Source organism: Ambystoma mexicanum, chromosome 11 (assembly GCF_040938575.1).
Source record: "Ambystoma mexicanum isolate Mex_15411 chromosome 11, UKY_AmexF1_1, whole genome shotgun sequence".
Taxonomy (NCBI): domain Eukaryota; kingdom Metazoa; phylum Chordata; class Amphibia; order Caudata; family Ambystomatidae; genus Ambystoma; species Ambystoma mexicanum.
Window position 1 is genome coordinate 100,897,025 of NC_090934.1, and position 27,024 is coordinate 100,924,048.

A 27,024-nucleotide genomic window follows, 5' to 3' on the forward strand; every position below is an offset into this window, starting at 1 on the left:
GCAGGAGGAAGAAACATTTCTTGATTACCGAGTTTACTTGTGGCTCTAGAGTGAGGTTGTTATCCATCAGGACACCTAGGTTTTTTACAGTTGATGATGGTTCTGGTGTGGTGCCGAACTCTCTTGGCCAGGGGATGTAGTTGATGTCTCCTCCCTTTTTTGAAACAAGCATTATCTCTGTTTTGCATGGGTTGATTTTGAGATGGTTGAGGTTCATCCAGTTGAATTTTTCACAAAGGCAATTCTCTAGTGTGGTGTTTTCTTCTCGGGTGTCTTGTATGTTGAAGATTATTTGAGTATCGTCAGCGTAGTTGTAGCATGTGAGGCCGTGTTTTTTGATGAGTTTGATTAATAGGTACATGTAGATGTTGAATAGAAGCGGGGAGAAGGATGATCCTTGCGGTACTCCGCACGTGGAGTCTCTGGGTTTGGATTCAAAAGGTTTCATCCATACTGTTTCTGTTCTGTTTGTTAGGAAGGATATGATCCATAGTAGGGCAGTGTCTGTTATCCCTAGTCCTTCTAATCTCTTTATGAGGATGGCGTGGTTGACAGTGTCGAAAGCTGCAGACAGATCAAGGAGAATCAGGAAAACTGTACAATTTAAAGTTTCTTTTTTAAATTTGTTTTATTGAATAATTATGCAGCACAATTTACATTCATTAATTCTTATAGGCTGGCTATACATTTACAGCAGCAACCTTTGGCTGTCCAGATGGTTTGCCATCCAACTCCCATCAACTCTAGACAGCATAGTCAATGGTGAGGGTTCATGGGAGTTGTAGTGCAAACATCTGGCAAGCCACATGTAGACTCCTGAATTCCACAAATGACAAAGGCATGGGCAATGGACAGCATCCCTTTCATGAAGCAGAATAAGGACGATGTGTTTACTGGAATGTTAGAGTGATCTGCTGATCTGCGAGTTGTACAATTGTGTGTGTCACAGCAACCTGCAACAAAGAAAAACAACAACATTAGGACAAAGGTGCAGATCTAGTCAAAGCCACTTTACTTTGTCATATACTCTTTTCTGGTTATGTGCTTCCCAAAAGAGTGGGTTCATGTTATTACCTTGGACTTACATAGCTGAACCTATTTGTATTGCCAGAGACACCATCACACTCCAATCCACTTCCTCACAAATACCTTACCCAAAGGGTTCCACTACTGAGACATATCGCTAAGGGGGCATCCCTACCTATACGTCACGCAGAGGGCACCTCTACTGAGATGCCGTCCAGGGAGTTGCTCTACTGAGGAGCCACTCAGGGGGCACTCCTACCAATAAGTCACCCAGGGGCCACCTTTACTGAGAGGTGGCCCACGGGACACCCCTAACGGGATGTAGCCATGGGATGGATGCTCCCAGTTGCCCACGGGGCCCTCCACAAACCTCCCTGCTGCAACATTCTCACACTCTGCACTCAAACACACTATAAGCATACCAACAAAGTCACTCAAACACGTAAACTGAATAATAATTTGTTTGTTATAGATGTATAAGGTGCCACGTTGAAATCACATTCACTTTGAGGTGCTAGGAAACCTTCCCACCAGTCATCAAACAACAGAATGTTACACCTCTACAATCAGCTTACATATTACAGTCCCATCCAATGAATCCTAGCACCACAGGCATGCAAGGCTCCCCTCTGGTCACAGATGCCTCTGTGCTTTCATCACATGTCACTAAGAAACAGATATGAGCACAGTCTGCATACCGCAACGTGACAGAAAAGCTATGGTGCCATTTCCGTCTCTGCCCAGTAACCTAACCCACTCCCTTCTCTCTCAGATCTGCCGAAGCACTCGGAGGCCATGCAAACGCCAGCATTGTGCAGTGTAAATCCCAATAACATAACATGATATTGGAGAAAAGGCCTACCCTCGTGCCCACATTCATTGAGGCTTGAGCATACACTTCGGGACTCATTTTCATTAGGCCAGGAAATCCGGTAGAAATAACCCAAGCATATCCACTTTTGTGGCCGGGTCTTCTATATAGGATTATTCTCCTGTTTATCCACTTGGACGGATGTAGACACAGGAATCCAGGAGGACCCAGGGTTTATGTGCCTAAATCTGCTCCATCTGATTAATCCAACTGGATCTAAAAAGGGGTGAAGGTGGGCATCACTAGTTATATACAGTTATGAAAAAACATTAGTAGTAATTGCAGGTACATTTCTGGAGCGAAACAGGAAAAACATCCATAGCACCTGGACAAAACTATACTAGAAAGAATCAGGGAACAACCCTGGTCCCACCTGTTGCTCACAGTATGTACGTTAAAAAACTGTCACTGATTTGCTTCATTACTGCTTCATCATAGGCCGCTTGGCAATGGAGTTCCCAGTAATTGTAAAATGTTTGGCCAGGAAATAGTTATCTAATAAGCACAGAAAACCTTGGGGGTAGTTAGTATATGTAGAATAATAATAAGAGGTTTTGCCAATGTTTGCTAATGCATAAATAAAGGACCATAGTGAGGCCACAATACTTTTGTTGTTAAATAATAGTGCTAAGTCTCCATCTATCAGGACGTTCCCATCCACATGGTGGAATGTGTTGAATGAAATATTAACTTTCTCCAATGTTGGAAAACCATTGTGTCCTCTTAGTGTACCAATTAAGAAGAGGATAAAATTGAGCATATTAGAACACATTTGAACACATATGAACAATGAATTAAGGCGAAAAATGCTTAGGTCAATGTTAATGTGCTGGAAATCCTGAAGCCTTGAGTGGACTGGGTTTATGATGATATGGGGAATAGGTTCCAATGCAAACTCTTTCTGAAACCTGTTTGAAACACGTACGCGGCGTACCGTGAAAAATATATGTTGAAATAATGTGTCTATACGGTAAGTATCATGGAATAATAAAACACAAATTACCAGTTGGGGGCAATAACTGTGGTGTGGTAGTCTCAAGGAGACAAAGCTGGTTTGTGCCTAAAGGGTTTGGATTCTGGCATTCAGTTGAAATACGACCATGTAACTACCCCTGTAATACCTCACGACCAACCAGGTCAGAGAAGTTTGAAGGTTCTAGTATTTATAAATCTTGATTTAATTTACTTCATGCAAGAATGAGAGTATGCGAAAGAATGAGAGTATTTGAAAAACCAGTCATTTGAACGATAAGTGAATACAACGTAGGTAACTACAGAAAGCACAGAAAGTACACTTCTTCGTTGATCCCATTAGGGGATAATGAGTCCAATTTCTCGATCCAAAATGTTTCCAGACGGTCTAGCCGTTTTATCAAATCCTCATGGGCTTAGTTTCTGGTGATGACATCTACCACTTGAAATCTGATTTGAGATAGATCATGACGTTTCTAAATCCAGTGTCTGGACACTGCGGAATTCATATTGTGAGTCCTTATGCAGGAGCGATGCTTGCATGGTCGTTTGGATTGTCCCACATAATAGATGATATAAATTACATTTTTAGTATCACATGTGGCATAACATTTGTATCTTCTCTCCAGATCTTGGGTGATTGACAATATTCCCTTTTTTTACATACCCACAGCTGGTACAATGTAGGCACAGGAAAGTTCCCGTTCTTTTAGTGACTGGTATCCTTTTTGACTCAGGTCTGGTTTTGACCAGGCAGTCTCTGATGTCTAAGCCTCTCTTATAGGCAAACACAGGTGGTTCACGAAAAAGATGCTCAATTTTAAAGCTGCAAGTGAGAGTATTCCAATTTCTTTTGATGGCAGATTTGATCTGACCGCTTTGTGTGGAGTATTTAGATACATATACAAGTGATGGGGGGTTCTTATCCTTGCGAGTAGTATTCAATAATGATTCCTGTGTGGAGTTATCCAATCTTTCCCTAGCCGCGCTGACCTCCTCAGGTTTGTAACCTCGTAATAAAAAGGTTTCACCCATTTTGGTTATTTGATCAATACTTGCAATAGGATCACTCACAATTCTTTTTACCTTGAGCATTTGACTGAAAGGCAGGTTTTTGATCAGGCTAGGCTGGTGAAAGTTTAGCCGGTGTAATAGGTTATTCCTATCTGTTTCTTTCTTGAAAACGTTGGTGGTGTATTTTCCCATTGACAACTTAATTTCCACATCCAAATAGTGAATGCAATCTGCTGAAGTGTCATTACTGAATTGTATGCGTAGATCTATTGTGTTAAGATAGAATAAGAAATCTGCTAAACATTCTGATGTCCCATTCCAGACTCCAAAAATGTTGTCGATATAGCGTAGCCATAGCTTCAGGTAATTACGCCACACCGTGTGGTCTAGCACATGTTCCCTCTCTCATTTGTGCATGAAACAATTGGCGTATGTGGGAGCCATGGTTGCTCCCATCGATGTTCCGGACACTTCTAGAAAAATCTTGTCTTTAAATTCCAGTAGGATCAGTATAAACTCTTTGGATGCTCTAATCTCACCTTCGTTACGAAGGAACCATTCATTTGCTTCTAAGCCCACATCATGGGGAATGGAAGTGTATACACTTTTTACATCGATAGTGAACATGATGAGTCATGAAGTATACTTTACTTGTTAGAAAAACTGTAAAAATGAACGGTGTCCTTAACATATGTATTCGTTTTCTGTATCATGGGCTGTAAGTAAAAAATCAATGTATTTGCCAAGTGGTTGTAATATACTTTCCATGCCTGGTGGCACTGTGGGATGTTTATGTATCTTTGAGTGGTCAGTGAGCAAAAATCTTTTAGTATTATGATTTATCCATCCTAGTCCTTCTGCCTTATCAAGAATTTCAATGGGTTTAGCTTTAATGGTGAGAGTAGGATCACTGTCAAGACGGGCATACACATCTGTGTCACTAAGCTGTCTCTCACACTCTTGTCCATAGTGCGTCGTGTTCATTATTACCAAAGCACCTCCTTAGTCGGCAGGTTGGATAGTTAAGTTTTTGTAGCTGTAAAGATTTTTTATGAGACCCAACTCATGAGGTCTCAAATTTGAAACTTTATGTTGTTTATAAGAAATCTTACACAGATCTTTCAATACTTGTTTATGGAATATATCCACAGTGGGTATGTTGATGGGAGGCATGAAGTTGTTTTTCCCTCTAAATTCTAGGAAATCTTCCTCCCCTTGTTCTGTCTTTACAGTTTGTGTATCTTCTATCCTGCCAAAGAACACCTTCAGCTTCAATTTCTTCACAAATGTAAACAATTCAACTTTCGTATAAAATGAAGCTGACTCCTGAAGGCTGTGACCAAAGGCCAAGAAGTCTCTCTGCAGCTCTGCTGCATTCGAGATGCATCAGCGAAGAAGCAGACACTCTGGAGAGTGCCCTCCCCCACTCCATTGCAAGCGGGACAAGCCACGATAAGATGGCCGCCGCCATTTCTTCAACTGTCCTTCCATCCACACCATCCATGCCCCTCAGCATGCCTGGAGCTGATTGCATAGCAGAAGCACCTTTAACAACCTCCAACCGAAGACGCGAGACGAAGCCGACTCCCAAAGGCTGTGACCAAAGGTCAAGAAGTCTCTCTGCAGCTCTCCGGTTCTCAAAGCACGAAATCCCGGGACAGTCCTGTCCAACAACGTACACTGTACCATCCTACAAAGGTGACCCACCCAGTAACATGCCTCCAGCCAGCACCAATACCTGCCTGGCAATGAAGGACGCTGCCGCACCCACTAATTCCAGCTTCAACATACCACAAGGTAAGCGTGTCATGCGCTTGAATCCCGCTGCTACCATGCATAGCTGTATTCCCCAAAGCATTCTGCCTCCAGAACCAAGAGCGCACACTCCACCCTCAACCCCAAGTGACTTACCGAATGCTACACACTTGCAGACAAACGTACCCACTATACAGCGACAGTATCCGCTTGCACCTCACAGCCCAATGCCTACCGCACAGCAACCTTCAAACCCTCGGAGCACACACTTTGCCTCCCCCACTCCTCCTGCCCCCAACCGACGAGCATAACAAACAAAAGGCTCCAATCCAGGATCTGCTTGCCTCCAACTACAGCAGCACCTATCCTCTATCCTAGGAATGCAAGATTAGCTAACCGCACCTCGGCTGCCTGCACCAATAGTATCATAAGGCACCTGCCTACCGACTATGGGAAATGCTCTTGCCTGCAGTTGGCGCAGACACCCCGACCACCTAACCCTGCTCTCAAAACACCACCTCCATCAGCCACCCCTCCCCCATCTCCATTAATCCTCTACCAACACAGCAAGTGCCGCTCAAAGCTGCCCTCATCAATGTGAGATCGATTCAGGCCCATGCCCTGGACTTACACAATCTGATAGTAGCAAACAACCTTGACCTCCTTGCCATGACAGAAACATGGCTCCACCCTGCGACAGGCCCCACGCTTGTACTTGCTATCCCTACGGGGTACAACATCCTTAGGGCAGACAGGCACAATGCTAGGGGAGGGCGTTTGCTCTGATTTACAGAGACAACCGCAACATCAGAGACTATCCCCACAATCTTGAAGGAACCTGTGACCTGCTGTACCTCAAAATCCTCCCATCCCATACGAGCTCCATCTTACTAAACCTGCTTTACCGACCACCAGGCCACATCGCTACATTTGAGGATGACCTACTGCACCTCATTAATACGAACCTCAAAGCGCCAACCACATCCATTCTGCTAGGAGATCTGAATCTGGCTTTGAATGACCCTTCAGACAGCAATGCCGTCTCGCTAGCCAATGCTCTCAAGGCGCTAGGCTTTACACTCAGGATACATTGCCCAACCCACAACAAAGGCTGCACCCTGGACTGGCTTGGAGATATAAACTGTGAAACTTCCATCACAAACATATCACCTTGCCCCTGGTCGGCCCACTTCGTTATCAACTTCGATATACCATCAGCGCAGACTGACTCATTTACTGGTGCCCCTTTGTCACCAACCTGGTAACGAAGCTCACACACAATCTCAAAACTCAGCATATCACCCCTCGTCACCGACCTAAACCAGGAACATTTAAGACATGGGGACCCCCAACCAAGACGCACTGGCAGATCTCTACACTAGAACCTTAGAAACTGCACAAAATAGGGTTGCCCCGCTAGTACTTTGCAAAGTGAAATCTTGCCCTAAAACCAATTCTGGATTTTCGGAACACCTTTTAAAACTAAGAGCAGTTAAGCGTCATGCTGAAGCAATCTGCATAAAACACCCAACAGAAGCCCACAAAGAGACTTTCAAATCTGCTGCTAAAACTTACAAATGTGCCATTACCCAAGACAAAGCCACCTGTTACAACGACAGAATATCGAATGCCAAATCAAACACTAAGGAACTCTTCACGATCCTTAAAGAGCTTGAAACCCGAATACCTGCCCCGTGGGCAACTATGAAAGATATTATCTGGTGTGCAAACATTTAGCAAGCGCTGATAAACAAAATCTCTACCCTCCAACCCAAAATCCAAGATAAACAATTTTCTATTGAAACTGCTGCCCCTCGCCTACCACTACCTACCACAAAGATCCAAGAACCCTTCCATTTCAGCCCTGTCACTGAACTGGACACACATCAAATACTAAATAACCTTAAACGTTCCAGATGCAAAGGGGACATCTGTACTGCGGCAGTTATTAAAGACTGTGCTGACAGCCTCATACCCTTCATCACTACCTTTATCAATGCCTCCTTTGCCTCCAGCAGGATCCCCACCTCGCTGAAAGAAGCTTGGGTCCTTCCATTACAAAAAAAAACCTTCCCTAGACCCGGCCTCGCCAAGCAACTACCGAACCATTACAACAGTGCCATTCCTATTAAAAATACTTGATAGAGCAGCCTATATTCAGCACTACCCAGAAGCTCACCAAATCCTAGGTCTACGCCAATCTGACTTCATACCAGGCAATGGAACAGAGTCAGCCTTGTTAGACTTAAAAAAACAAATGTATGCAAGCCCTCCCTCCTTCTCCTTCTCGACCTCTCAGCAGCCTTTCATTTGGTGGTCCATAAAATCCTCTGCAATCACCTTACCTCCTCGGCACACTTCTCTGAGCAAGCCACGGCATGGATCACCTCCTTCCTCGATAAGTGGTCCATGCCGGTCTTCTCTGAAGTTGCCTCTACCCCCCCTCGCCCATCACTCGTGCGTCTCCCCCATGCTGTATAATATATTCACTAAGCCCCTCTTCGACCTACTGGACTCAATAGGAGTCACATATACTAACTACGCCGATGACACCCAGATCCTGCTTCCCCTCTCAGGCAATCACACAGAAGATTCACTCTCCTTGAACACAATCTACTCCACTATCCAAACTTGGATGGCTGCTAATGGCTCATGTCTCAATGACGAAAAAACTGAGATCTTATTGGTTGTCTACCCTTCAACCTTAAAAAACCTCAATCCACTTTATGCCAACTTCAACATCGACAATATCAACATCAGTGTCTCAACCTCAGTAAAGACGCTAGGGTCTACTTGGACTCATCTCTGTCCATGACATGACAGGGGAACGCCATCGCCACTTCAGCAGCGTACACCACTAAGCTCATCAATGCTGCAAGACCTTTTCTAGCCCCTCATCATTGCCAGAGCCATCATCGGGGCTAGACTTGACTATTGTAATGCCCTATTTTCAGACACATCCACTCGCAACCTACACAAACTTCAAGTAATCCAAAACAATGCCATCAGAGCAGCCCTCAACATCCCTAAAAGGGAGCATATCTCGGAAGCAAGAAGAAATGCTCACTGGCTTCAATCAAAGAAAGGATCATCTTTAAAACAATGGCTATCACTCACAAATGTCTCTCCAAGACAGCGCTGCCATACCTGACGCAAAGTCTGGCCAAAGTGCAGTTCACCAGACCTGTAAGAAAAGCCTATGCCCACAGACTTGTCATCCCAAGAACCAAGAGAGCTAATAGCAGAGGCTCTATCTTCCTGTCAGTGGCTTCTCTCCAGTTGAATGCCCTTCCTTTATATTTCAGAACGGAACCATCCTTCTGGAGCTTCAGAAAGGTCCTTGAAAACATGGCTTTTCAGCTAAAAGACTTACATACCACCTCTCTATGTGGACATGTCCACTGTCACTCATGAAAAAGTACCTGGTTGTAACAGCGCCTATATGCCTAAGGGTTTTGTGTGCTTAATAAATGTAAAAATAAATAAATAAATAGGCTGGTACCACAAGTGGGTACGAAACTCAGACCTTTTTGGAATGTGTTTGTTTCTGTGGGCATGAGTGTTATATCCGAAAGATTGACTACTACTAAGTCTTTTGTTGTCTTGTCACCCTTCCTGTCCCTCTTGCATTTCCTCTTTCCTCGCTTGGTCCTCTACCTTCTTTTGTGTTGACTAAAAAAATATTTGTTGAGGATCGTGACACCTGTGGTTCATTGTATTTATCTGTTTCTACAGCATCGTCAGTTTCTCTCATCAGGGACCTTGGGTCCCCTGTTGGTTCAGTGTCGCTACTGGATGCATTACTAGAGTCCCCTCATGGTGATGTCTTTTGGGGGGGTCTAATCCTATGCATCCATGTGTACACTTCCTTGTTGAGGTAGTTGTAGGTGTCCCTTCTGAATTTTCTAACTTTCTTTGTTTCTAATTTAGTTCTATACCTTTCTAATTTTTTATTAATGTCATTAAGGATAGTGTCTAGTTCTTCTTGTCCTAGCAATTCTTTCAGTTCCTTCTCTATCTCTTCGGTGTCTGTCTTGATTGTGCTAAGATTCTTCGATAGTTCTTGGTTAGTAAAATGAGATCTAATTGCTCCCCTCTTTTTCACAAATTCCTTACTTTCCTTGCATAATGTAGGTCTGAGTTGTATTGTTAATCCCCTGAGGATACGTTGGTTCTTGTGGAATCTACCTAGAGTAATTGCATGTAACTTTCAATGTATTTCCCTAAATATTAGGTATTACAATTAACAATAATAATTAATAATAATTTGGCACTTATATAGCGCTACGAACCCTAGGTATCTGAGCGCTGCTTATTATTACCCACGGTGTGTGGTGCTCATTTATCGACCTCGGAAGGATGAAAGGCTGAGTTTGGCCCCGCCGGGATTGAATGCAAGCGCTCTACTCGCTGTGCCACTTGTTTTATACGTTTTGAGGTGTCAACAGTAACATCTTCTTCATGGTACGCTGCGTACGTGTTTCAAACAGGTTTCATTAAAGTTTGCATTGGAACCTATTTCCCATATCATCATAAACCCAGTCCACTCAAGGCTTCAGGATTTACAGCACATTACCACTGACATAAACCTTTTTCGCCTTAATTCATTGTTCATATGTGTTCAAATATGTTCTAATATGCTCAGTTACATCCTCTTCTTAATTGGTACACTAAGAGGACACAATGGTTTTCCAACATTTATTTTATTTTTATTTATTTATTTATTACATTTGTTACTCGCCCAGACCTTGGGGTATCACGGCGAAGATACAGGTGAGTTATCTCATTATTATACAATGTTGCAGTTACAAACAAATACACATTTTTCTACTTAGGTTACAAAAGATCATATAGTCAGATTACTTATACCATATTCCAATTGGTCAGGTAGCCATTCACATTTTGTTTCAACACTATTTGCAGTTCTGCGGGTGACCCCTAGTAGTGTAGTTAGTGATGGGTGGGTGGGATTTAAGCGGTTAATATTTATTGAATAATCAGGTTTTCAGTGCTTTTTTGAATTTTAGCAAGGAGTCCTCGTTTTTGATGCTCAGGGGTAGTGCGTTCCAGTGTGATGGGGCTAGAACTTTGAAACTACTTCCTCCTGCTCTGCTGTATTTGTATTGAGGAAGGGCCAGTTTATTGGATCTCAGAGTCCTACATGAATTTGTTTTCTTAATGGAGTTGTTGAGGTAGCTAGGCGCTTTGTTGGTGGTACATTTGTAGACGATAGTAAGGGTTTTGAAGATGATCCTTGCTTCAATTGGCAGCCAGTGGTTTTCTCTTCTAGTGCTAGATATGTGTTCAGATTTCTTTATCCCTAAAGCCGCTCTAAGGGCTTTGTTCTGTAAGAATTGGATTTTGTTTAAATTGGTTTTGGAGGTTCCTAGGAAGAGGATGTTGCAATAATCTAGTTTTGTTAAAATCAGAGCTCTAGACAGGGTGATGCAATTTATGGGGGTGAGAAATTGGCGGCTGAGTGCAATAAGTTTTGCTTTGTAGGCTGTGGACGAGGAGAGGGCTGCTATTTGTTTATGCATAGAGAGGTTGGCATCAATGTAGACACCTAGCGTTTTGACTTGTTTGAGTACTGGGATCAATGTACCGTCAATGTTAATGTGAGAGTAGTCTGGGTGGAGGGTGCTTATTCTTTTTTGGGAGCCCACAATGAGGATCTCTGTTTTCTCATCGTTAAGGCAGAGACTGTTTAGGGCCATCCAGTTTTGGATTATGGAGTAAACTTTATTGATAGTGAGGGTGTCTTGGGTGTAGTCGCCTGTAATAGGGATAAGGGTCTGTGTGTCGTCTGCGAAGTTGGTGTAGATGACACCCATATCGTCTAAGGCTGAGAATAGGAGTTTAGTATATGCATTATAGAGGGTGGGGGAGAGGCAGGATCCCTGGGGAACTCCAATGGGTACTATTATGGGGTTGGCTGCAAAATTTCCAATGGCAACTCTGGATGTACGGTCAGTAAGAAAGGATTTGATCCAATTTGTGGCGTTGCTGTAGAAGTTAAAATCTTTTTTTAGAGTGTCGCATAGTTTGTCATGATCTACCAAGTCGAATGCTGCTGATAGGTCCAGTAGCAATAGTGTGGCTAGTTTGCCTGAATCTCTAATAGAGTCTAGTTGGATTTTAAGATCCAGGAGGGCTGTCTCAGTGCTGTGGTTGGGCCTAAAGCCTGATTGTCTGGCTCCTAGCAGGTTATTTTGTTCGAGGTGGGTTTGTATTTGGTTGTAAGCTATTTTATCAATGATTTTAAGTAAGAATGGGACAGTCGTTATGGGCCGGTAGTTTGTGGGCACTAATGGATCCAGAGTGGGCTTTTTTAGTAGAGGGGTGACCCGAGCCGCTTTAATGCTGACTGGGACCTGATTTGTGGAGAAGGAGGCATTCACAAAGTTAGTGATTATAGGAGTGAGGGTGGGGGCACAGAGTCCCAGTCCCAGTCCCAGAGGCACATTGAGGAACGTTAACTTTTCATTCAACACATTCCACCATGTGGATGGGTGCTTCCTGCTAGATGGATACTTAGCACCATTAGTTAAGAAAAAATGTATTATGGCCTCACTATGGTCCTTTATTTATGCATTAGCAAACTTTGGCAAAACCTCTTATTATTATTCTACATATACTAACTACCCCTGAGGTTTTCTGTGCTTATTAGATAACTATTTCCTGGCCAAGCATCTTACAATTTCTGGGAACTCCATTGCCCAGAGACCTTTCCTCACGTGGCCGCCAGCCATTGTTGGCCGTTATTGTGACTTCACGCGATTGCGTGACACTTGTCAGGAATCACCACGCCCGCGTCCCTCGAGGCGCACATGAGCGGTCTCCACGTTTGCCACTTGCTTTAGGTTCACGGAAGAATAACAGAAAACAGATGTTCTGGTGAACACACCATGCACTGTTTCACTCCCACTGGCAGTTACCATGGAGACGGTGGAAGCCCGACCTCACACGCTACAATGTAGGAAGGAGGCGTTACAAAGTCTCATGTGACGCGTTTCCTGGGATGCTTTACACGTAAAAGAATGCTTCATTCATGTTTGGTGCTTCTAATTGAAGTTACCACGATCACCAGTGTTTTGTGTCCTTGTTACCCGACCTTCTTGCTCATGCTATCTTCCATGTGTTCTTACCTCTTGACCCCGACTGCTTAAACGGACTGCTTTGGAACACGTTTTTGCTCCTGATTTGCCTGCACACTGAACAACCTGGTCTGCCTTACAGATTGCTTCCGCTACGTGATTATGTCCCTGGTACAACACCCACCCTAAAACGACCCGGCCTGCCCAAAGGACTTCTTTTGCTTTGTGATTTTGTCTCTGGTACCGCCCGCACCCTCCTTACTCAGCGTCTCGAACGACTTGTTTGTGCTAGCGCTCTTGTCCCTGGGGTTTGCCCACGCTCTCATTTACACTCTCCACAAGTGTTGCTCTTTTCACTACTTTCAACTCCCACCTGCCTTCTTACCGACATCACATCCATGGAGTGTCTCTCATCTAAACCAACGCCAGGATCAATATCAGCTACAACGACATGCTATGTACCTTCAACGAATGCTGCCATCTGGAATAGGGACATATACATTGTATCTGATTAGGCGTCCTCGTGCCGTCGGGATATACTTTGTGGACTCTGGAAGGACACTATTAGGCGTCCTTGTGTCATCGGGACAGCGCTCCTACATTGGACTGCCCTCTTGGACTACGAGACTCATTCAACCAATTGGTAAGCCTATACCTGTTATGTTCTATACTGATCAAGCATAGGCTTTGCCTACCTTGTATTCAATACCTTCCTATCTTCGCATTGCAGTTTCAGATTGTTACTGAGTTCTCAGGAACACGTTTGCCACCTTTCCCCGCACTGACTGTTCTGGCTCTTCTTCAAGCTACGGGAGGTTGGTTCAGTTTGCTTTACTGTGGATGGTCTGGTGTATGGTTGTTCATTGCTCTAAGTGTTTCTTTTTCCTTACAGCCAGTGTCTCGGGGGTTCCTGTTTTCCACCTTTCCACTAATAGATCCTTCTGCTTGCACATTGATACCAAGTAGAAAGGTACATTTGTAGGAAGAATTAATCAGCGACTAGTTCCAGATGGATTCCTCCTCCGTGCTTTCAGGCAACATCCTGGGGAAGCCTAACAACACTACGTGATGACGTCAGGTGCTGACGTGGTGACGCCACGCGTCTCACAGCAAACATTTAGTGAAGAAGATATGGCTGATGCTCCTGCTTGTCCCTACATTCCATCTGACTGACCCCACATTGAGGCAGTAACCTACTAAGGTGTAAGGTAAATATAATGCGCAGACCACATTTGATGGATCTCAGAGATACATTCTCTTTGCTTCAACACCTATTGTTTATTTTATTTTCTTCACCCTACCCCTTTTTTCCTTTTTAGGCACCTTCTACAGCACCTTACAAGACCCAATATATGGTGAGACTACAAGACTTAGGTAAATGCATTTCATATAAAATGGCTGCAACAATAATGCTCCTCACCTTACGGTTACTTGGCCTCCAGCCTAGTACATGTTCTCATGTACTTTTCAGTACTCTTCCATCCTTGTAGTATCACATGATGGTATTCATTGACTGCAGGTAAACATTGAAATACCTTCTATATATTTGGATGCAACAAGCTTAACATTAAGAGATTGTAATGACAACTGTTCCTTCTGCTTTTCTTCTCTCCCTTTTTCTGCTTTGCCCTATTGTTTATGCTTTTATTCTGTGTATTTCATATACATAAATGCTTCAATTTTTGAATATTTATTTTTGCTGGGGGCTATATCTGATGAAACTAACACATATATGTGGGACACTATATTGGTTTGATGTATTTTTTTTACACTGGTTATTCTATTAGTTGTTAGCCCTGAAGACAGAATCCACTCCGAAATGCACTGGCTTCTGCACTGTATACTGCATTTGTTTTGAAAAAAGATGAAATTAATTTGTACTGAGCTTTTTACCTATCCTAATTGTGTAAAGGAATATATTGATAAACTAAGTAATGAAGCAAATCATTGACAGTTTATTAACGTACATACAGTGAGCAACAGGCCGGACCAGGGTTGTTCCCTGATTCTTTTTCTAGTGTAATCCAACTGGTTCAGCATGGGTGCGACATTAAATGTTAATGGCAGCCACCATAAAAAAACATGATGGCTGCCATTAAAGAAGATCTCTATGGGCTCAGATTGCTCTTGGCACATGCAGAAGAGTGGGCAGAGTCTGAGTGGGCAGGGTATGCATTGAACACTACCTCTACATCAAAATTGTGATGCAGGTGGAAACCTGGGTGGATTCCCTCCCTGGAGTGGGAAAACACACAAGAGAAGGTTTTCAGACAGGGTCACACCGCATGTGGGGCATCAGTGTCTCGCCCGCTAGTCCTCGGGGATCTGTCATCCAGGTGGCCAGGACACAGCCATCGCTTTTGGATCCAGTTCCTGGATGAGGACCAGTGCGGGAGGATCGCCTGGATGAGGGGTCTTCGGGGAGTGGAAGTGGGACACCAGATGGCGAGATGCGGTTTCCCCTGCCCTTTAATAACCTTTCCCCATCCTACCAGGCAGGACACTTAGGAACTCAACACCCCCCCCTCCTTTTCCGTCATGAACACCTTCTCCCGGACAGCTCACTGTAAGAGAAAACGGACAGACACCCGAGCCGTATACCTGACATGTCCCAATACAATGGTCAGGCAGGGTCAGGCAATTACTGACTATTACACAAACCTGACTTCCATCACACTTCCCCACATGGATAAAAGGCGGAGCACGAAAGCGCACTCAGAGCAAGGTAAAGCACACGAGGAAGCAGCAGTTTCAAGATGACAGTTTAATACAAGAAGAAAAAAGTCACAACCGAAGAGGGTTACAAGGAGAGAAGTGCCCTTGACCTTTTCAGAGAAGGACTGTTACTTTCATGAGCCATCGAGAATAAGAAACGTAAGATCCAGAATCAAAGCTGAAGAAACCTGCATTGTGTCTCGGAGGTACCTGGGGATCAACTGCGTTGATAGCCAAGGCGGGGAGGTGGTACTGTCCTAGGATCCTACAACAAAGCAGCACCAGTAAAGTCAGCATAGCCAGTGAGTTGGGGAGACTTTTACCAGACCGGTCTGTGTTAAAGCCAAGGTTACAAGAGACGTTAATATAATTAAACAGCAGATGAGTGACTGAACTTTTGAAGCCAAGACAGATACCATCAACAGAGTGATCCGGCGCCACATGGATGCTCATTTGAAGGTCTCTGTTAGGTATCCAACTGTAAGGTGGCAAATGCAAAAAGGATTTGTGAAATCGAAGTGGTCCTGCAACGGGTCAACCCAAATCCTGTGCACATTCAAAGGTCTTCGATAATTGATGCTAACTGAAATTGGTCCGAACCCGGCTGAAGGGGACTAATTGTATTAAGAAGGGGATCTGAGCCCGGCTGAGGGAGATCAGTGGTGAACCATGGGTCACCGGAGAAGGAATATCGTATGAACATTGTGAAAGAGGATCTGCGCCTGGAAGAGGGGGATCCAAAGTGATGATCTAGGTATTAAAGGGATCTGAGCCCGGCTGAGGGGGTTCCGGGGTGAATAGTAAATCACCTGAATTGAGTACTTGTGAGAGGAAAATAACTTTTCATTTGTTTGTAGTATCAAGCATTAAGAGACTTTGATAGACAAAGAGACCTGGGCACAGAAGACCCTGATATTAATGATTGAACAGTATCCTCGTGCTAAAGAAGCCAAAGTGTGTTCTACGCTCGAGTGAACCGCCTTATCCTGTGCTGAAAATGAGGGCGTCGGAGGCCAATGGCCTGAATACCCCGCCTCATCATTTTTTTTAACACTTCTTTCTTTTTCATAAACACTACCCCCACACTATTTGTATTTATAGGTAAGGACTGGGAATAGTTTATTTTTTTAGTATAGGCCCTTTTTTTTATAAGACACTACTAGGACTGCATTATTATTATTTGATGGTCATAGCTTTCTCCCATCTGTAGATTTAGGATTAGATAGGGGTTTATCATACCCTTGTTGAAGTTCAATAAACGCCCTGAACTGTGGTCACTTGTGTCTGTCTTACTGTTGATACCATGCCTTCCTTACAGTCCAAAGTGGCTAAATGGCACAGATGCCCGGAAACACACTCAGAGGTTGCCTCAGTGTGACAACTGGAAAAACGAATATTTGTTCAAATGAAAAAAGGTTGTCAAACTGGAAATTCAAGTTGAAAATATGAACATGACATAATATTCAGAGGTGGTGCACTGGAAGTTTCGATTGGAGAAGCTTTCCCCTTTTCACCTCACTAGTCAAGAAGATGATTTTTAAATCCAAATAAATATATAGGATTTTCTGCATCTGAAGCAGCAGGAATCCTAAATGCGTGACCTTATGAGCTACTGAGAGATCTGACCCGCAAGTGGGAAAACAGAATATTTTCAGTGGAGAAAGATGCACAGCATATACGTTTTCCGAAACAACTTGAAGACGATCTGCTGTTGAAACTAAAGACAGCCCCCCTCCATCACACACTTCAAGAGGGACCTGAAGACACAACTCTTGGAAGAACATCTCGCCAATCGCTCATCACTCCACTCAACCCTGATTCTCCCTTTCTGGAGCTCCACCCTTTCCACAGTTCCACTGATCCACCCCTGCTCCTCTGCTTCTCCTACACCGTTATTGGTAATCCCATGGGTGCAACCCCTATGTACAGCTCTCGCTGCTTCCCAGCTAGGATTGCGTTTTATAAATCCCATTCATACATTTACATACATACATAAATTATGTGAGAAATTCTCACTCCTACTCCCCTTGGATCCTCTATGCAGGTGGCCAGGGAAAGGCCATCACTATTGGATCCTGACCCTGGGGGTGGACAAGCAAGGGAGGGCCACCTGGGTTGATGACCCTTGAGGATAGTGAGTGAGGTACCTTTAGGTGAAGGTAACTGGAGGCAAGGCCCATTACAGGCACAGGACTCTGGGCTATGAAAGGATTCACACTAGGGAAGGTAGTCCTGCCTGTGGTAGTTAGTAATTGCAATTAGTCAAATGCAAATTCATTCAGCTGTGTCGAGAAATCATGCATGGCAAAACACTACTTTGTGTAATAACATGAGATACCATACATTATACAAACAAACACTCAATATTGGTAGTATAATACAGCTTTTTATATTGCTGTTGCTTTTGATAAATAAAGTTATTTCAAAACTTTATGTACAACAGTCAATTAGTGCACGCCAATGCAACATTTAGCAAGTGCAGAGGAGGATACATAAAACATGGCATATATCTTGAAACATGTTGGCATCCTATATATACAATACAGTCTTGTTCAATTTCCACATCCCAGAAAGGCAGGAGTATTGTAGCTTATCTGGGTGAGAGACTTTGGGTAGGTCTACCGAAGCCAGGCTAAAGGGTGACCTTATGGTAGGTCAACGTCTAGAAAATGTATCTTGGTCCAAAGTTCAAAAAAGTGGAGCAACGGGGGCACCAGATGGTCCTGAAGTCCACAGACATTACGGCTTTGAGAGATTGATAGGCTTCTTCTGGAGCCAAGGTGTGGTCTCCCTTACAGAAAGTGAAGGGGGAGGTAGGTTAAAAGGTTTGTTAAAATGTACTTATCAGTACAGTATGTGGCTAAATGTTATGTGTAATGTGCCTACACATTGTTTTCTATTAGTTGTGAGGGCAAGTATAGGATTTGGACACAGACAGACTTTTACGTTGAACTTGCTGACACTGACGTTCCTTACTTTCTTTAGGTAGGGAAATCCCACCTTAGAATAGGGCAAGTTAGGCCTTACTCCATCCTGACATTTTCTTTAATAAAAGATTGTTTAACTTTGAATTTGTTGTCTGTGTCTCCTTGCATGATGCCAGCATCACAATACATAGAGTCATTAGATTCCTGGATAAGAAAATAATGATGCACTCAAATAAGTAGAGCTATGAAAGACCCAGACTTCCACCCCCCAGCTAGAAATCACAATTTAGGATTGACTGGGCTGGAATCATCTACAAAGTATTGAATAGGATGAACCGCTGAATACATTAAGGGAGGCACTGAAAGAAGAAAGCAAGACCATTGGATATTGGAAGGCCAAAGTCCAACATGTGCTGATTGCGTGAAATAAGGACCATACTGTGTTGCCTGCGGTGAAAGAAAATAGATACCTCTATCGCCTACTCAATGAGTACTTCTGAGACAGATAAAAGGGTGGGCCATAAACAAAAGACACCAGCCTATGAGGGAGAGACCATTGAGAAAGAACTAGAATGGAAGATCCCAGTGATATTTGTGCAAGAGCTGGAGATCATTGGGAAGTGGGTAGATGAGAATATCTACATGGAAAGATTGGCCTGAAACAAACAACAATGACTGGTTAATTAGGAGAGTAGCCTTTGTAGCATTTCCCGTGTGCTAATGTGGATATTTATCCTTTAAATGACTAAGCTAACTTTCTGGTGGCCTAAATAAGAAAGACCTCCTAACAACTGACTTTAAACCAGGCATCCTTTTGTTTACATTTAAAAAGCTTGCAACTTGAATCAGTAGCATTGTAAGCCGATGCGTGTTTTGCGCCATGGTTGCTTCCTCAAGGCTTGCTGTACATTTGTTTATAAACCAAAGATTTCATACATTTTGTGCAAGAATAAAATTATGAAAACACAAGTCACCATAATTTAGTGTGAAAGCACTGGTTCACTGTCAAGTACTGTTGTGTTATGTTAGGAATTTAGTGTTATATGATTCCAAGCCACCCTTGAATACACAATATGTTGTAATTCTAACTTCGTACAGGTTCCTCCCTCCACACTACTACTGCTCCTCCCTAGCCTCCTTACAGGCTGCTCCCTCCACACTACTACTGCTCCTCCCTAGCCCCCTTACAGGCTCCTCCCTCCAAACTACTACTGCTCCTCCCTAACCTCCTTACAGGCTCCTCCCTCCACATTACTACTGCTCCTCCCTCCACACTACTACTGCTCCTCCCTAGCCCCCTTACAGGCTCCTCCCTCCACACTACTACTGCTCCTCCCTAACCTCCTTACAGGCTCCTCCCTCCACATTACTACTGCTCCTCCCTCCACACTACTACTGCTCCTCCCTCTACACTATTACTGCTCCTCCCTAACCTCCTTACAGGCTCCTCCCTCCACATTACTACTGCTCCTCCCTCCACACTACTACTGCTCCTCCATAGCCCCCTTACAGGCTCCTCCCTCCACACTACTACTGCTCCTCCCTAACCTCCTTACAGGCTCCTCCCTCCACATTACTACTGCTCCTCCCTCGACACTACTACTGCTCCTCCATAGCCCCCTTACAGGCTCCTCCCTCCACACTACTACTGTTCCTCCCTAACCTCCTTACAGGCTCCTCCCGCCACATTACTACTGCTCCTCCCTCCACACTACTACTGCTCCTCCCTAGCCCCCTTACAGGCTCCTCCCTCCACACTACTACTGCTCCTCCCTAACCTCCTTACAGGCTCCTCCCTCCACATTACTACTGCTCCTCCCTCCACACTACTACTGCTCCTCCCTAGCCCCCTTACAGGCTCCTCCCTCCACACTACTACTGCTCCTCCCTAACCTCCTTACAGGCTCCTCCCTCCACATTACTACTGCTCCTCCCTCTACACTATTACTGCTCCTCCCTAACCTCCTTACAGGCTCCTCCCTCCACACTACTACTGCTCCTCCATAGCCCCCTTACAGGCTCCTCCCTCCACACTACTACTGTTCCTCCCTAACCTCCTTACAGGCTCCTCCCACCACATTACTACTGCTCCTCCCTCCACACTACTACTGCTCCTCCCTAACCTCCTTAAAGGCTCCTCCCTCCACATTACTAGGGCTCCTCCCTCCACACTACTACTGCTCCTCCGTAGCCTCCTTACAGGCACCTCCCTCCACACTACTACTGCTCCTCCCTCCACACTACTACTGCTCCTCCCTAGCATCCTTACAGACTCCTACCTCCACACTACTACTGCTCCTCCCTAGCATCCTTACAGACTCCTCCCTCCACACTACTACTGCTCCTCCCTAGCATCCTTACAGACTCCTCCCTCCACACTACTACTGCTCCTCCCTAGCCTCCTTACAGGCTGCTTCCTCCACACTACTAGTGCTCCTCCCTCCAGACTACTACTACTACTTCTCCTCCTCCCTAGCCCCCTTACAGGCTCCTCCCTCCACACTACTACTGCTCCTCCCTAACCTCCTTACAGGCACCTCCCTCCACACTACTACTGCTCCTCCCTAGCATCCTTACAGACTCCTCCCTCCACACTACTACTGCTCCTCCCTAGCCTCCTTACAGGCTCCTACCTCCACACTACTACTGCTCCTCCCTATCCTCCTTACAGGCTCCTCCCTCCACACTACTAGTGCTCCTCCTTCCACACTACTACTGCTCCTCCCTAGCCTCCTTTAAGGCTCCTCCCGCCACATTACTGCTCCTCCCTATTGTCGTTACAGGCTCCTCCCTCCACACTACTATTGCTCCTCCGTAGCCTCCTTACAGGCACCTCCCTCCACACTACTACTGCTCCTCCTTAGAATCCTTACAGACTCCTCCCTCCACACTACTACTGCTCCTCCCTAGCCTCCTTACAGGCTTCTCCCTCCATATTACTAGTGCTCCTCCCTCCACACTACTACTGCTCCTCCCTATCCTCCTTACAGGCTCCTTCCTCCACACTTCTAGTGCTCCTCCTTCCACACTACTACTGCTCCTCCCTAGCCTCCTTTAAGGCTCCTCCCGCCACATTACTACTGCTGCTCACTATTGTCCTTACAGGCTCCTCTCTCCACACTACTAGTGCTCCTCCCTCCACACTACTACTGCTCCTCCCTAGCCTCCTTAGAGGTTCATGATTGGTAGTGAGCCCGTCTGTCTCAATGCTCTCTCTAGAGTTTTTACATGTTCAGTGTTGGCAGGGAGACTGGGCAGTCTCAAGGCTCTCTCTAGCTTGTTCACGGATTGAGGGTTTGTAGTGACACTGGGGAGTCTGAACGCTCTCTCTAGGCTTCCGACAAGTTCAGGGTTGGTAGTGAGAGTGGCCACTCTCAAGGCTCTCTCCAGCCTCGTCTAAGTTCAGGGTTGATAGTGAGACTGAGCTGTCTCAAGGTTCTTGTAACTTGTTCACTGGCTCTGTTTTCCTTAACCTCTTTACAATGTCAAAGGATGATACTCAACAGTGCCGCGGCTGTCATGAAACTTGTCACTGCTCATGGATAGAGGTACGACTACAGGCTTTGATCGGCCTGTTCGGTGTTTCAGGGTAGGCGTGAGACTCAGCAGTCTACAGGTGTTGACAGGCCCCATCACTGCTTCAGGGTAGGTGTGAGACTCAGCAGTTTACAGGCGTTGACAAGGCCCTTCACTGCTTTAGGGTAGGTGTGACACTCAGCAGCCTACAGGTGTTGTCAGGCCCCTTCACTGCTTCAGGGTAGGTGTGAGACTCAGCAGTTTACAGGTGTTGACAAGGCTCTTCACTGCTTCAGGGTAGGTGTGACACTCAGCAATCTACAGGTGTTGACAGGCCCCTTCACTGCTTCAGGGTAGGTGTGAGACTCAGCAGCCTACAGGTGTTGACAGGCCCCCTCACTGCTTCAGGGTAGGTGTGAGACTCAGCAGTTTACAGGTGTTGACAGGCCCCATCACTGCTTCAGGGTAGGTGTGAGACTCAGCAGTTTACAGGCGTTGACAAGGCCCTTCACTGCTTTAGGGTAGGTGTGACACTCAGCAGCCTACAGGTGTTGTCAGGCCCCTTCACTGCTTCAGGGTAGGTGTGAGACTCAGCAGTTTACAGGTGTTGACAGGCCCCATCACTGCTTCAGGGTAGGTGTGAGACTCAGCAGTTTACAGGCGTTGACAAGGCCCTTCACTGCTTTAGGGTAGGTGTGACACTCAGCAGCCTACAGGTGTTGTCAGGCCCCTTCACTGCTTCAGGGTAGGTGTGAGACTCAGCAGTTTACAGGTGTTGACAAGGCTCTTCACTGCTTCAGGGTAGGTGTGACACTCAGCAATCTACAGGTGTTGACAGGCCCCCTCACTGCTTCAGGGTAGGTGTGAGACTCAGCAGCCTACAGGTGTTGACAGGCCCCCTCACTGCTTCAGGGTAGGTGTGAGACTCAGCAGCCTACAGGTGTTGTCAGGCCCCTTCACTGCTTCAGGGTAGGTGTGAGACTCAGCAGTTTACAGGTGTTGACAGGCCCCATCACTGCTTCAGGGTAGGTGTGAGACTCAGCAGTTTACAGGCGTTGACAAGGCCCTTCACTGCTTTAGGGTAGGTGTGACACTCAGCAGCCTACAGGTGTTGTCAGGCCCCTTCACTGCTTCAGGGTAGGTGTGAGACTCAGCAGTTTACAGGTGTTGTCAGGCCCCTTCACTGCTTCAGGGTACGTTTGAGACTCAGCAGTTTACAGGTGTTGTCAGGCCCCCTCACTTCTTTAGGGTAGGTGTGAGACTGAGCAGTCTACAGGCGTTGACAAGGCTCTTCACTGCTTCAGGGTAGGTGTGACACTCAGCAATCTACAGGTGTTGACAGGCCCCCTCACTGCTTCAGGGTAGGTGTGAGACTCAGCAGCCTACAGGTGTTGACAGGCCCCCTCACTGCTTCAGGGTAGGTGTGAGACTCAGCAGTTTACAGGCGTTGACAAGGCCCTTCACTGCTTCAGGGTGGGTGTGAGACTGAGCAGCCTACAGGTGTTGTCAGGCCCCTTCACTGCTTCAGGGTAAGCGTGAGACTCAGCAGTTTACAGGTGTTGTCAGGCCCCTTCACTGCTTCAGGGTAGGTGTGACACTCAGCAGCCTACAGGTGTTGACAGGCCCCTTCACTGCTTCAGGGTAGGTGTGAGACTCAGCAGCCTACAGGCGTTGACAGGCCCCATCACTGCTTCAGGGTAGGTGTGAGACTCAGCAGTCTACAGGCGTTGACAGGCCCCTTCACTGCTTCAGGGTAGGTGTGAGACTCAGCAGTCTACAGGCGTTGACAGGCCCCTTCACTGCTTCAGGGTAAGCGTGAGACTCAGCAGTCTACAGGCGTTGACAGGCCCCTTCACTGCTTCAGGGTAGGTGTGAGACTCAGCAGTCTACAGGCGTTGACAGGCCCCTTCACTGCTTCAGGGTAGGTGTGACACTCAGCAGCCTACAGGCGTTGACAGGCCCCTTCACTGCTTCAGGGTAGGTGTGAGACTCAGCAGCCTACAGGCGTTGACAGGCCCCATCACTGCTTCAGGGTAGGTGTGACACTCAGCAGCCTACAGGTGTTGTCAGGCCCCTTCACTGCTTCAGGGTAGGTGTGAGACTCAGCTGTTTACAGGTGTTGTCAGGCCCCTTCACTGCTTCAGGGTAGGCGTGAGACTCAGCAGTCTACAGGCGTTGACAGGCCCCTTCACTGCTTCAGGGTAGGTGTGAGACTCAGCAGTTTACAGGTGTTGTCAGGCCCCTTCACTGCTTCAGGGTAGGCGTGAGACTCAGCAGTCTACAGGCGTTGACAGGCCCCTTCACTGCTTCAGGGTAGGCGTGAGACTCAGCAGTTTACAGGTGTTGTCAGGCCCCTTCACTGCTTCAGGGTAGGCGTGAGACTCAGCAGTCTACAGGCGTTGACAGGCCCCTTCACTGCTTCAGGGTAGGTGTGAGACTCAGCAGCCTACAGGTGTTGACAGGCCCCTTCACTGCTTCAGGGTAGGTGTGAGACTCAGCAGCCTACAGGCGTTGACAGGCCCCATCACTGCTTCAGGGTAGGTGTGACACTCAGCAGCCTACAGGTGTTGTCAGGCCCCTTCACTGCTTCAGGGTAGGTGTGAGACTCAGCAGTCTACAGGCGTTGACAGGCCCCTTCAATGCTTCAGGGTAGGCGTGAGACTCAGCAGTTTACAGGTGTTGACAGGCCCCTTCACTGCTTCAGGGTAGGTGTGAGACTCAGCAGTCTACAGGCGTTCACAGGCCCCTTCACTGCTTCAGGGTAGGTGTGAGACTCAGCAGCCTACAGGCGTTGACAGGCCCCATCACTGCTTCAGGGTAGGTGTGACACTCAGCAGCCTACAGGCGTTGTCAGGCCCCTTCACTGCTTCAGTGTAGGTGTGAGACTCAGCAGTTTACAGGCGTTGACAAGGCCCTTCACTGCTTCAGGGTAGGTGTGAGACTGAGCAGCCTACAGGTATTGACAGGCCCCTCCACTGCTTCAGGGTAAGCGTGAGACTCAGCAGTTTACAGGTGTTGACAGGCCCTCCACTGCTTCAGGGTAGGTGTGAGACTCAGCAGTTTACAGGCGTTGACAAGGCCCTTCACTGCTTCAGGGTGGGTGTGAGACTGAGCAGCCTACAGGTGTTGTCAGGCCCCTTCACTGCTTCAGGGTAAGCGTGAGACTCAGCAGTTTACAGGTGTTGACAGGCCCCTTCACTGCTTCAGGGTAGGTGTGACACTCAGCAGCCTACAGGTGTTGACAGGCCCCTTCCCTGCTTCAGGGTAGGTGTGAGACTCAGCAGTCTACAGGTGTTGACAGGCCCCTTCACTGCTTCAGGGTAGGCGTGAGACTCAGCAGTCTACAGGCGTTGACAGGCCCCTTCACAGCTTCAGGGTAGGTGTGAGACTCAGCAGTTTACAGGTGTTGTCAGGCCCCTTCACTGCTTCAGGGTAGGCGTGAGACTCAGCAGTCTACAGGCGTTGACAGGCCCCTTCACTGCTTCAGGGTAGGTGTGAGACTCAGCAGTTTACAGGCGTTGACAAGGCCCTTCACTGCCTCAGGGTAGGTGTGAGACTCAGCAGTTTACAGGCGTAGACAAGGCCCTTCACTGCTTCAGGGTGGGTGTGAGACTGAGCAGCCTACAGATGTTGTCAGGCCCCTTCACTGCTTCAGGGTAAGCGTGAGACTCAGCAGTTTACAGGTGTTGACAGGCCCCGTCACTGCTTCAGGATAGGCGTGAGACTCAGCAGTCTACAGGTGTTGACAGGCCCCTCCACAGCTTCAGGGTAAGCGTGAGACTCAGCAGTTTACAGGCGTTGACAGGCCCTGTCACTGCTTCAGTGTAGGTGTGAGACTCAGCAGTTTACAGGCGTTGACAAGGCCCTTCACTGCTTCAGGGTGGGTGTGAGACTGAGCAGCCTACAGATGTTGTCAGGCCCCTTCACTGCTTCAGGGTAAGCGTGAGACTCAGCAGTTTACAGGCGTTGACAAGGCCCTTCACTGCCTCAAGGTAGGCGTGAGACTCAGCAGTTTACAGGCGTTGACAAGGCCCTTCACTGCTTCAGGGTAGGTGTGAGACTGAGCTGCCTACAGGTATTGACAGGCCCCTCCACTGCTTCAGGGTAAGCGTGAGACTCAGCAGTTTACATGTGTTGACAGGCCCTCCACTGCTTCAGGGTAGGTGTGAGACTCAGCAGTTTACAGGCGTTGACAAGGTCCTTCACTGCCTCAGGGTAGGTGTGAGACTCAGCAGTTTACAGGCGTTGACAGGCCCGGTCACTGCTTCAGTGTAGGTGTGAGACTCAGCAGTTTACAGGCGTTGACAAGGCCCTTCACTGCATCAGGGTGGGTGTGAGACTCAGCAGTTTACAGGCGTTGACAGGCCCCGTCACTGCTTCAGTGTAGGTGTGAGACTCAGCAGTTTACAGGTGTTGACAGGCCCCTCCACTGCTTCAGGGTAGGCGTGAGACTCAGCAGTTTACAGGTGTTGACAGGCCCCATCACTGCTTCGGTGTAGGTGTGAGACTCAGCAGTTTACAGGTGTTGACACTGACAGGCCCCGTCACTGCTTCAGAGTAGGCGTGAGACTCAGCAGTTTACAGGCATTGACAGGCCCCGTCACTGCTTCAGTGTAGGTGTGAGCCTCAGCAGTTTACAGGTGTTGACAGGCCCCTCCACTGCTTCAGGGTAGGCGTGAGACTCAGCAGTTTACAGGTGTTGGCAGGCCCCTCCACTGCTTCAGGGTAGGCGTGAGACTCAGCAGTTTACAGGTGTTGATACTGACAGACCCCGTCACTGCTTCAGGGTAGGCGTGAGACTCAGCAGTTTACAGGTGTTGACAGGCCCCTCCACTGCTTCAGGGTAGGCGTGAGACTCAGCAGTTTACAGGTGTTGACAGGCCCCGTCACTGCTTCAGTGTAGGTGTGAGACTCAGCAGTTTACAGGTGTTGACACTGACAGGCCCTGTCACTGCTTCAGGGTAGACGTGAGACTCAGCAGTTTACAGGTGTTGACACTGACAGGCCCTGTCACTGCTTCAGTGTAGGTGTGAGCCTGAGCAGTTTACAGGTGTTGACAGGCCCCTCCACTGCTTCAGGGTAGGCGTGAGATTCAGCAGTTTACGGGTGTTGACAGGTCCCTTCACTGCTT

The 27,024-nt window shown here is 46.7% G+C and overlaps 1 long non-coding RNA gene across 1 annotated transcript in view; it reads right to left on the minus strand.

The window, feature by feature from the left end:
- Nucleotides 1-609: 609 nt before the first annotated feature.
- Nucleotides 610-27,024, minus strand: part of LOC138503116 (uncharacterized) — a 77,793-nt gene continuing 51,378 nt past the window's right edge. The window contains exon 5 of the long non-coding RNA XR_011279572.1: nucleotides 610-953. This is a non-coding gene — a long non-coding RNA (uncharacterized lncRNA). The remainder of the gene's footprint in view (nucleotides 954-27,024) is intronic.